We start from the raw sequence: 12,592 nt of genomic DNA on the forward strand, positions 1-12,592 counted from the left end.
TATTATGAAGAGTGCAAGCTGAGCATGTGCAAGATTGGTAGATCTAGAATTTGGAGCAACAGAAGTCTGCTTAAAGGCAACAAGAAAGACTTGCATAATCTCAATTTCTACATTTAACTAATAAAGGCAGTAGGTCTGGTACACCAGTATCACATTCAGAAAAACATGGATAGGGGCACATTTGTGTGTGGGGGGGGGGGGTTACAGAGTGACTGTAACTGTAAAATTTGGTATACCTGATGAGTTTCAAGGTTTGTTGATGTTTGCATACCCCAGACAGATAGTTTCTGACCCTGGAAACTAACACAAATCTACTCCAGTCAAAGGAAGGAGTAATAACGTTTACTGTATGGAACTAGCGATGGCACCCGCTAGTATACAATGAGAGTGTAGGGGTAAGATCATGCTGATCTCCATGGGAAAGAAACAAACCATTAAGTTACAATTCACACAAGTTGCCGCACTGTGAGTCTACTAATAAACTGCTGTTTTCCTGTCTCCCTGATCTGGTGCACTTTAGGCGGCCATGTGCTAATGAACACAGGCTTCACCATAGTGCAAGAGGGTGTGCTTTCTGAAAGCAATTTTCGTTGAGAGAGGACCCTTCTAATTCAAAAAAACTATCCTTTAGCACTTTTTCCAGGTGCTATAGTGTGCTGTCCAAAGCAGCACAAATGCAAGGTAGGAAATACAAAGAGAAATACAAATATTCTCCTTGTTTCGCCTACCTGAAGAAGGTGCAGGATTTTGGTGCAAATTCCTGCCTCCAAATGTCTAAATAGGGCTTTGATTTAAACCCCATGGGCGGTTGCATGGAACCTCCCATGTACCATCCGTAGAGCACCCCTTTGATGCAAAGCAAAGAAAAGCAGTGATAGGGCAACTTTGTGTTACTTTGGGAAACTAGCCAAAGCAAAACATACCAGACATAAAGTTTCAGTACATTTGAGCTTACAAGTGTAAATACAATTTAGTTAGTGTTTAATTTGAGCCGGTGTTTGCTGGAGGAGGCCACTAGCACTAATTTTTGGGGACTGCCGCATATTTTTGTACGCTAGACGTTTAACAAGTGCAAGGGAGGGAAAAACCCACACACGAGAAAGAGGGATGAAGGAAAAGAGAGAAAAGCCATCTGAAAGGGAGAAAGCAAGAACCTGCAAGAATAGGAAAATGGGACAGGAAGTGCCTGTGATTTAAAAGGCATGCATTGGATTAAAGACTGCCCGGGCTTGGTATCCAGAGCTGAAACATTTAATTGTACTATCCTCGGGTTCTGAGCAGAGGTTTGGGCACCAGCACTCTTTCTAGTACAAATTAAGCAGTCAATTTAGTATATCATTTGTGCATGTGGGAAAAGTACATCTACAAGGTGGCACTCCCATGAATAGATTGGGCTGTCGTGTGCTCTTGCTGGAATGTCAGAGGTTCAAAGAGAGCAAGTTTCAGACTGTAAACAATAATTGGCTTCCAGGAATTATCAGCTTCTTCATCACGTAAGACTGGCCCAGACAGGCGTTCATGAGTGGCACAAGCCTTCTTATCCAGTGTTTATCATTCAATCAACAGCCATTGGGGTATTTTCACCCACCGGTGTAACTATTGCCCCTGCAGCCACCGCAGTGCAGGAAGGGAAGCTCCAGGGGGGCCTCTCTCAGCACAATGAACTGTGAAGGGAGGCAGGCCCCTGGCCTGAGAGCTCCTGACTGGGTGAGGGGGCCCCTCCATGTACTTTGCAGAGGGACCCCATCATGTTTCGCCACACCACTGTTTTCCGGGCAACTTCTTATTTTCCGGCAGAAAAGGGGGCCACTGCAGGCACATATTTCCCCACTGGTGCATGGTGCACTTTAGGCAATCAAGGTAGGGGTGAGATGCCATAATCAAGTCTTGGATTTTTTGGTATAAAGTGTTTGCACAGTTGCCTCATGGAACTGAGCATTCTTAGCCATGGCATTTTTTTGGAATTGGAGGTTTAATTTTCTGATCATCATGTATGATTATTGTAGTTTCTGTTAGTTGAAGTCAAAGAAGTTCAGGGAATTCAGGGAATCAATTCAGTCAGCACTGCACAGGCATGTTGGACTGAGTAAGCAAGATTAGAAGAAACTAAGCAGATAATTTAAGCTCTGGTGGACAGTCTACTGGTCCCCGAAGGTGCAGGAGGCCATGGCCTCGGTCCCGTCAGGGGAGGACCGTCCATCTATTTAGAAACCTTCACCAGCCAGGCAGGAATCTCTGTGCTGGGAGGGGAGCCACAGCAGCTGTCTTGGAAGCACTGTAAGTTTAATGAGGGAGAGGGGTGAAGTTTCAAGTATCTACTCATTAAGCATGTTTGATTAAAGAACCAAACTCCCAAAGCACAAGTTTGTTTTTATAAACAAAAAGCACATGTCCATGGCAAACAAGGACTTTTCTCCGTATTCTCAGGGTTACTTCTGCATTTTCCCTGCCTGTTTCTGCCATAGATTTCAGGGTGGGCACTGAAAAACAGCAAAAGTCCAATCCACAGCAGTCCAAGAGGCCAACAGATGCCAGAAAACCAGTCTGGTGGTAAAGAGGGGTCACAATGTAAATATTGCTACATTTTATAAAGAAAGAGTGGGTGCTTCTATTTACAGATAAAATTGGGATTTTGTGAATAGCAAATCGTGTCATGTAGGCACTAATACAATTTTGATAGGCGACAGTGATAATGGCATACGTGGACAGGATCCAGAAGGTATACATTGTACATATGAACTAATGAGAAAGTGAATACCCCAGGAAGCTCAACCAGTGTCCTAATCCCTGATGAGAAACTGGCAATATCAGGAGATTGCAAATATGATTTCAATCTCATAAGATTACAGATGACTACTGCATACCCCCCTACAGACCCTCATAACCTGCAAAATACACTGGGTAAACAAATCATATGTGGGATTAGGCTAAAAATCACAGTTAGAAATACTGAAAATGGTGAATCAAAGAAAATATTAACCACATTTTAGGATATTTCAGTGGCATTAAGGGCCTCATTATAAGTTTGGCGGTATCAGGTCCGCCATGTTAGCGGTGGTGGTTATACCGCCAACAGGTTGGCAGAGAAGACTGCCACAATTTGACATTGGCGGTATTCACAACAGAATAAAGCCAAAGCACCGCTGGCACTGCCACATCGTTCTGGCCACCACGGATGACAGCAGCCACCTGGAGGCCAACAGAGACCATGTTTCTGCTGGTCAGATTATGAGGTTGAACACTGTCAAAGTTTCCGCCACAGTAGCACCACCACAAAAACCCAAACAAACTGCATAAAAGGAGACACTCACCTTCAGGAAGCCATACTCGTCCGAAGCCGCCATGGACCAGAACTAGACATCATCCCGCAGCTCCTAGTCACCCAGAGACTCTGGGAATGAACGCCAAAGGCGATGACTGCAATCGTAAGTACACACACTTACCTGTCACTGTTGTATATTGCCAAAGCTCATACGCTCGCACAACATACCATCATGAACGGGGGCGAGGGTGACACACACACACACGTAACCTGACATGCGCACTCACAGACAGCCACATACACACCCGCACATACACAGTACACACACTACGGCCATCACAAACACGTCAAAAACACACACCAACTCCCAGAAACACAACACCGGCCCAGTCACACACAATAACACACAACATGTCACAACAACACCCTAACCACAACACCATCTGTGCATTGGCAGGCACCCACAATAGACACTACCCAGTGAGAAATCACACATACAACACAACGTACCACCAACAGGGAACGAATACACACAGTCACACAACCATACAACGCAGCAATCAATAAACACAGCAAACACACAGCACATCGTATCTGACATACTATACACCAAATATGCACACAGTCAAAGCACACAAAGCCACACAGCACTGCAACAAACATGTGTAAGTACAAACACCACTCAATACCATGACAACAACATGTCCCCAACATGCACAAGCCCATCACACAACACACACCAATCATTGGCAGACAAATGCACTGCACACAGCCTCACATGCTGTCCAGACAAAACAGCTAGCACAAGCACCACTTACACACAAATACTTGCACACAAACAATGTCAGCCATTAACAAATCTACTCTAAGAAAAGAAATGCAGTACGAAGATGTAATGTTGAAACCAACCACTGGTTGGTTCAATTATGTATTAACAAATATAAATAGTAAAGAAATGTCCAAGTCCATAGGCCAGTCCAATAGGAAACTGCAACAAGCACACAATGCACATCTGTGTGCTCAGAACTTGACTCCTGACGGGCATGTGATCTCCACGGGGCATCAAGGGGGCTGCAGACACCTCAGGGATTATCGGGGGCCAAAGGGAGGGTTTGGGCCTAGGCTTTGGAGGGGTCCTTTGGAATGTGCTTGGGAGGAGGGGGTTAGGTCTAGGCTTAGGGGAGGGTTAGGTTTTCTTCGGAGGGATGGACTTCATGGTGGGGAAGGGGCATGGGTACTTGCAGAGGGGTAGGAGAGGCATTGGCGTTGGAAGCGACAGGCTTGGGGAGGGACACAGAGCATTTAGGGGTCTCACTGTAGGAAAGCATCCTCTTTCTTGGCATGGTTACTCCCTTTTTTTGCCTGATGTCAGTGTGCTTGACTGTGTTCACTCGGATCCTGCTATCCAGGACCCCAGTGATTATGCTCTCTCTCCCACAACTCTGTATTTAACCCACAATTGGCACACTGGTACCCCACTATAAGTCCCTAGTATATGGTACTTAGGTACCTAGGGCATTGGGGTTCCAGGTGATCCCTATGGGCTGCAGCTTATATTTTGCCACTCATAGGGAGCCCATGCAAAAGGCTTCTACGGGCCTGCCATTGCAGCCTGCGTGAAAAGGTGCAAGCACCCTTCCAGTGCCATTTTTCACTACACCAGGTCCCTTATAAGTCACCCCTATGGCAGGCCTTCTAGCCCAGAGGGCAGGGTGTAAAGTACCTGCATGTGAGGGCACCCTTTCCCTAGCAGAGGTGTCCCCACAAACTCCAGGCCCATTTTCCCAGACTTCATGAGTGTGGGGACGACATTTTACACGTGTACTGGGCATAGGTCACTACCTATGTCCAGCTACATAATGGTAACTCCAAACATAGGCATGTTTGGTATCAAACATGTTGGAATCATACCCCAAGGCTTTTGCAAGCATTGGTTGTATGATTCCATACACTCTGGGAGCTCCTTAGAGGACCCCCAGTATTGCCATTTCAGCCTTTTGAGGGTTTCCAGGCAGCCCAAGCTGCTGCCACGTCCCACACAGGTTTCTGCCCTCCTGTTGCTTGGAAAGCTTGATCCCAGGAAGGTAGAACACAGGATTTCCTTTGGAAGAGGGGTGTTACACCCTCTTCCTTTGGAAATAGGTGTTACAAGCTTGGGAGGGGTAGCCTCCCCAAGCCACTGGAAATGCTTTGAAGGGCACATTTGGTGCTCTCCTTGCATAAATCAGTCTGCACCAGTTCAGGGACCCCCAGTCCCTGCTCTGGCGGGAAACTAGACATAGAAAATGGGAGTGACCACTCTCCAGTCCATCACCACCCCAGGGGTGGTGCTCAGTGCTCCTCCAGAGGGTCCCTGGGTTTTGGATCTTGGATTCAAGGTTGGCAGGGAACTCTGAGAGCATCTGAGTGGCCAGTGCCAGCAGGTGACATCAGAGCCCTGTCCTGATAGGTGGTCACCTAGCTAGGTGACCAATCCTCCTTTCAGGGCTATTTAGGGTCTCTCTCTTGGGTGATTCCTCAGAGTCGGATTGCAAGACTCCAGCAGGAATCCACAGCATCCTTCACTTCGACTTCTCACTGAAGAAAACTGCATCTGGACTCTTCAGGACTCTACAAGCTGCAACAAAGAAGCAAGACACCTTCTGCAACATCGTATCTCTGGCTCCTTCCAGTAACTGCAACATTTACCTGGTTGGCCATCCTCTGATGACAGCCCATCTTCAGCCTGCATCAGAAGAAAGAAGGAATCCCCTTGGAGTGAAGGAGTCAGTTCCCTGCTTCTGCAGGCACCAACTGTGATGATAAATGGCTGTGTGGATCCCCTCTCCTGCTGAGCTGCATGGATCCTGCATCACGGGTGGAGGACTGAAGTGGTCCCAATGGTCCTCTCTTACAAATATCCAACTTGGGTGGAGGTAAGCCCTTGCCTGCCCACACAGGACAGTACCCCCGTGCTCCGCAATATTTGCAGCTGCCAAGGTTTGTTGGCATCCTTTTCCCAAGATCTTTGTGCATCCTGAAGCTCTGGCCCCCAGCTCTTCTTCCTGCGATGCACAGCTTCCTGGTGGTTCTCCAGGGGCACAGGCGCCTTTCTTGTATTGCTGCATGGGACCTTTCTGTGACTCTCCTGTCCCTGTCCTGTAGGACACCTATGGATACTGCCTGGACTTCTGCGGGCTTTCTGCGTTGCTGAGGGCCCCCTCTGACTTCCCCTCCTGGGTAGAGTCCACCTGCTCCTTCCTGGTCCCCAGCAGCTCCATTTATTGCTAACTGCAAGTTTTGCGTGTTCCAAGGCTTGTTAGCGGAACCCGAAGACGCAAACCCAACTACAATCCTGCTTTCAGCGTGGGACATCACCTGCATCCTCCAGGAACCCAACTTCATCTTTTTGGGTCCAGTGCTGACTCTTCTTCCTCACCGGTGGTTCTCTTCTTGCACCTTCATCCTGGTGGGTAGGGGTGCCTGCCCTTCCTGGATTCTGCTGTGCTTCTTGGACTTGGTCCCCTTCTTCCACAGGTCTTTTTGTCCAGGAATACACTGTTGATGTCTTGCAGTCTCTTCTGGGTTTTGCAATATTCTTCTTTACTTCTCTGTGTGTGTTCTGGGAAGCTTACAGTAATTTACTCCTGCTTTCCTGGTTGCTGGGATGGGTTGTGGTACTTGCCTTTGGGCTTTCCTAGTACACCCAGCTCCCCTCTACACACTACACTTGCCCAGGTGGGGAGCCGACTTCCACATTCCACTTTCTTAGTATATAGTTTGTGCTCCCCGTAGTCCTATTTCTAATTATTGTGATTTACACTAATTGCACTGGTTTCCAACTGATGTTATGCCCATTTCTGCATACTAGTGTATATAATTTGTGTATTACTTGCATCCTAAGGGAGAATACTCTCTATGGTATTTTTGGTATTTGTGTCACCAAAATAAAGTACCTTTGTTTCTGTAACACTGAGGGGGTCATTACAACTTTGGAGGAGGTGTTAATCCGTCCCAAAAGTGACGGTAAAGTGACGGATATACCACCAGCCGTATTACGAGTTCCATAGGATATAATGGACTCGTAATACGGCTGGTGGTATATCCGTCACTTTACCCTCACTTTTGGGACGGATTAACACCTCCTCCAAAGTTGTAATAACCCCCTGAGTGTTTTCTTCTATGTGTGTAAGTACTAAGTGTGACTACAGTGGTATTGCATGAGCTTTGCATGTCTCCTAGATCCACAGTTACCTCTAGAGAGCCTGGATTCTAGACACTGCCTACACTACACTAATAAGGGATACCTGGACCTGTTATAAGGTGTAAGTACCATAGGTACCAACCACACACCAGGCCAGCCTCCTACATTCCCGGGGTGTAAGAGGGGTAGGGAAAAGTTAAAAACATGAAAGAAATACTTTTTTTGACACACAGGGACAGTGGGGGTTTGGGTGTGGAGGGTGAGGGAGTGGTTGTCTGACGTGTATTTGTGGGTGTCGTGGGTGCGTGTTTGTGGGAGGTATGCTTGTGGGTGTCTGTTGGGTGGGTGAGTGAGGGCGTTTATGTGTACGGGACAGAAGGGGGGTGGAGTTGCTGGGGGATGCCGTGGCGGGTGGGTGACTGTCTGTCGGGTTGGTGACTGTAGGTATGGTGGATGTGCTGGATGTAGGGGTGTGAGTGGTTCTAGTGTCTGCGGATGTGGTGACTGGGGTGGATGTCTGAGGGTCTGCTATTGTGCTGACTGTGGGTAGGATAGGTGTAGTGGCTAGATTTGTGAATGTGGGTGTGGTGTCTGCAGGTGTGTCAGGTGTAGTGTCAGTGATGCTGGGGTGTCAGGGCAGGTTTTGACTGTTGCTGTATCTGCATCTTTATGTTGCTTTTGTGTGGTGGCTATGTTTGCCTGAGCTACCCTTGGATGTTGAGGTGGATGCATGCCAGTCTGTCTGTGTGCTTTGGGTAGGTCAGGGAAGAGGGATTTGGGTATCGGAAGAAGTCGATGGAGGTGGGTACAATAGACAAAGTGTGACTGGCTGCTGTTAATGTGGAGGCCAGAGCCTGAAAGGATTTTAGTAGGCCAGCCAGTGCACTGTGAATACTCTCCAGAAATGCATTACTCTGTTGGACTTGAGTTGCCAGTCCCTGGATGGCATTCACAATGGTCAACTGACACACAGAGATCAACCTCAGGAGGTCAATATCCTTCTCACTGACGGCAGCAGGCTTGACATAGGCAGGAGCAGACGTGCCTGCGGCAAAGGAGAAGCCCACCCTCTTGGGTGAGCGGGCATGGCTAACTGAGAGGGGAACTACAGGGAGGGTGGTGGTAGTAAGGGGGGGTGGCAGACTTAGATAGTGCTGTGGTGGTCCCGGATTGGTCCCCCACTGCCAGGGACTGTCATCTGGAGGAGGATTGTGAAGATGAAGAACTGGATCTTGTCTCCCCCATTGGCACTCCCCTCGTCCTCAGGGCCACTGGGTCCCTCGGTATTGGTGGTATCATGAATTCAGGCCCAGTGGCCATCAGCTTCCCCACTTGGCTGTGCCCTGTCTCCTTCGCCTGCCAATGCTGAGAAACAAAGAGAGAGGTAGGGTCATCACATTCTTTACATAGACATACATTACACCATATACAACAGTAACGTCACAACTATGTGTACAAAACCCCCAGGTAGGAACCATTTTGAGCCAGCATCATGTCACAAAAACATGCTTTCCACAACCCTTTTTGACAACAATGTTACACACAACAAAAGCCAACTATCTGTACAGCTATAACACAAACTATACCTGCAGAAGATGATTTGTCAACCTAAAAAGTGTGTCCCTATATAGAGCACCACTGTGAAACAACATTACATCAATGGGAAATAGTGTTGACTTTGATATCACATTCATACATACTCCAAATCTACATTTGCTCAGTCCAGCACTGGATGTCATGTCCTATGAAAGTTACCTCATCACATTCCAATTACAACATAGCGTGTTGCTTAGCAATCACATTCATAACTTGTAACTGTGTCTATAACATTCACAAAGGCAAAAGCCACAGATGTGCCTACTCCACTTAGCATGTCCGAAGTTGGAGTATAATAGATTCCAAATCCATTCCAACAGCACATGTATCAATAGTGTTTTTGAAAAGGTTAATTCATACTTTGTGTGCTTACTTATCTCAGCCATTCTCACATAGTAAACAAAGTCATGTACTGCAAAAGGGGCCTACTCAGCACACAGGATGTACCCACAGACAACCCTGGGGACCATACCAACACATTCAATATAATGGACACCTGTCATGAGCATGAAGGCCACAAACAGTTCAACTAATCCTGATGATTATCAACCTCACATCAACAATATAAAAATGCCAACATCACTATCAGCACTTCAGATATGAGTAACCTTACATATTTGGACTAAAGTTTCACTGACATAAACAACTTCTTAAGTGACCATGATTGAGACATACACCTAGAGTCTAGCAAATTGACTGATAATGTATACCATTCCACCAACATGTGAATGTCAACTACAAAACCAGCAACAATTAAGTCAAATTGAGCTTAGCCATGCTAACATCCATCCAACCAGACTCAGAACAGCTAAAGTAGGTATGCCAAACTTGGATCACAAATCTTGAAAATGGTAGGAATTACCAATGTGCACATGATGTTGGCAAGAAACAGTGTATATTGCACCATATAGGAGATGTCTGTCCTGCCCTATGTAGCATGCCCACAGTACATTGGCTAGGGGAATAGCAGGCTAGCCACTTACCTTCGCAATACCATGTACATGGTACAAATAGTCTGAACTCACATTTCAATGATATGTAGAAATACCACCATGCTTTTCATCATGTAGATTGTCTACCCTGATTACACATCATATTTTCAAATGTACAGTCCACACTTAACAATGGAGACACCTCCACACACCGCTGGGAAAGTATAGCAAGTAAGCCATGTGAAATTTCAGATTGAGATCACACTTTCACATGAACTTTACATCTAGCTCTCAACTCACAAAGAATTGGCCTTTTTCTCACCTGTCAGACCCTATGTTACACATAGAGCTAGATCCAGTGGAATAGGAATGGACAGAGACCAAAGACCTGAACAACTTACCAACAGGATATCTGGAGTATGGATCAGTAGGTGGTAAGGATGGCCCAACTGGTTACATATAGATCAGGAATGAGGTACACATGTGACACAGTCAGATTTGTATCACAACATGCTTCAAAACGATATGGTTCACATTGGTGAGTTTTATGTCTATATACACAATAGAATCCCCACACCTGTATATCAATGTTATAAACTATACACCTATGTGTACCTGGGAGACCCTTTGCCTTTAGCACTTACCACATTGTCACAGCTGAAATACTTCCACGTTATACACTGAACTGGCAGAGGGATGTACATGTGTGTAGTCAGTACTTACCCCCTTGTGGCTGCTGTGCTGCCCTCAAATGCCTATCCAACTCAGGGAAGGCTACCCCCAAAATGTGGGCCATTAGGAGGGTCAAGGTCCGACAGGCATCCTTCCCTTGTGGGAGGACATCCCCAGTTGGGCCTCTGTGGTCTTCCAGGCCCAGCATCTCAGGTCCTGCCACCGCTTCCTACAGTGGGTGCTCTGCCGGCTGTGGACCCCAAGGTCTGCACTTGCTTGGCGATGGCACGCCAGAATGCCTTCTTTTGATGGTTGTTGACCTGCATGGATGACACAGCCAAAAGGAGAAAATTATATCCACATGCACCATCCCAACACAAGTGGTCAGAACACTTCAGTCACAGCAAGTAAGCAGACATTCCCTTCCTCTCAGTCCAAACTCATTCACATTTTACCATCTGCAGCCAGCCCATGTGTGAAGTGGAGTCTCCCATACAACATGCATGATCAATACCTGATATTGACTAGGCACATATGACCAGGCCACATGATGATCCATAACATGCATGGGTCTATAACCATTTCTCACACCATCATTGTTGTACATGCTGCAATCTATGTTGTGTATAAAGGAAGTTAGATTACCCACTATCTACCATGGATCACTATTGTATGTCTGCCTATGCATATGTACACAGTTCCATACACCCAGATGTGAATGACCAGTCCCTCAGTACCTTTCATTTCATGTACACCATCATACACTCCACCTTTCACACATTGGTATATCATTAATTTCACCTGCTCCTCTGGTGCACCATACAGCTGTTCACACAGGGGTAAAAACTCAGCCACAAGCTTGTCCAACTCTTCTGGAGTGAAGGGTGGGACCCTATCACTTGCAGGATATGACATGATAGCTACCAGAGGCAGTACACAGCAGCTCAGGTAGTGCGGATCTTGATGTCTGCAGTGTCAGGAGTCAAGTGAGCAATACTGCATGAAGATGGCGGTGACATCCGCCACGTACATGACGGTCACCGCAGGCAGACATCGCCATTTGCCCAGGTCCGACAAAGGGAGCAATGTGTTCCTATGGCATTGTGCACCGCGGTTGTGACCACCTCCCACCATGACAACATCCGATGGCGGAGTTAGGTCACTTCCTCATGTCCAGTACAGTCGGTCAGGCAGCTTCCATTTTGAGGCAATTATATGTATGGGACAGTAATGGAAGTTGCCTCATTTATGATTACCTATATAGTGCGAGAAATATATTAAGTGTTGCCTTCATGTTTAGTAGACTCATTGTGCATGCGAGTAGTAAAAGCTGTGTAACAGAGACATGGGTGGTAATGGAAATGATGACCTATTCTCAACATTCTATGTGCGACGTCACTGGAGTATAGGTGCTACAAATATGTTTCTCATGTAAATCAGGTAGGACTATCAAACACTGGCAGTCACAGCTACAAACATGCATGTAAAGTACATCAGAGGATTTAGGGAATCTGAATCAAGGGGACTGTCATAGGATGCATAGCAAGATGCAGCACATCAAATGTCATATGTTGCATCTGACATCATATGGAGATATGTGTGACTTGTATATGAACAGATTAATTATGTGTTCATTGTACATTCAACTACATTCTATTTTGGTCCCACATAGTTTACCTTGGCATGAGGAGAGTAAGACAACCTCCAGTGTACCGCCCACTGGTAGACCTGCACACAATGGAGGAAAGACACATTATAGAGATATTTCTCCTGAATAGGCAGACTATCATGGATCTCTGTGATCAGTTGGAGGCAGATCTGATGCCTGCCATTCGCAATCCCAATAGCCTACCTCCATATATGTCAGTGCTATACTTCCTAGCCACTGGGTCCTTTTAGAATACAGTGACCCTAACTGCAGGTATGTCTCAGCCCATGTTCGGTCTG

At 46.5% G+C, this 12,592-nt stretch overlaps 1 protein-coding gene across 1 annotated transcript in view; it reads left to right on the forward strand.

The window, feature by feature from the left end:
- Positions 1–12,592, forward strand: part of LOC138249302 (extracellular calcium-sensing receptor-like) — a 106,400-nt gene that overhangs the window by 24,605 nt on the left and 69,203 nt on the right. The window lies entirely within an intron of this gene.

The sequence above is a fragment of the Pleurodeles waltl genome, chromosome 8 (assembly GCF_031143425.1).
Source record: "Pleurodeles waltl isolate 20211129_DDA chromosome 8, aPleWal1.hap1.20221129, whole genome shotgun sequence".
NCBI classification, from domain to species: Eukaryota; Metazoa; Chordata; class Amphibia; order Caudata; family Salamandridae; genus Pleurodeles; species Pleurodeles waltl.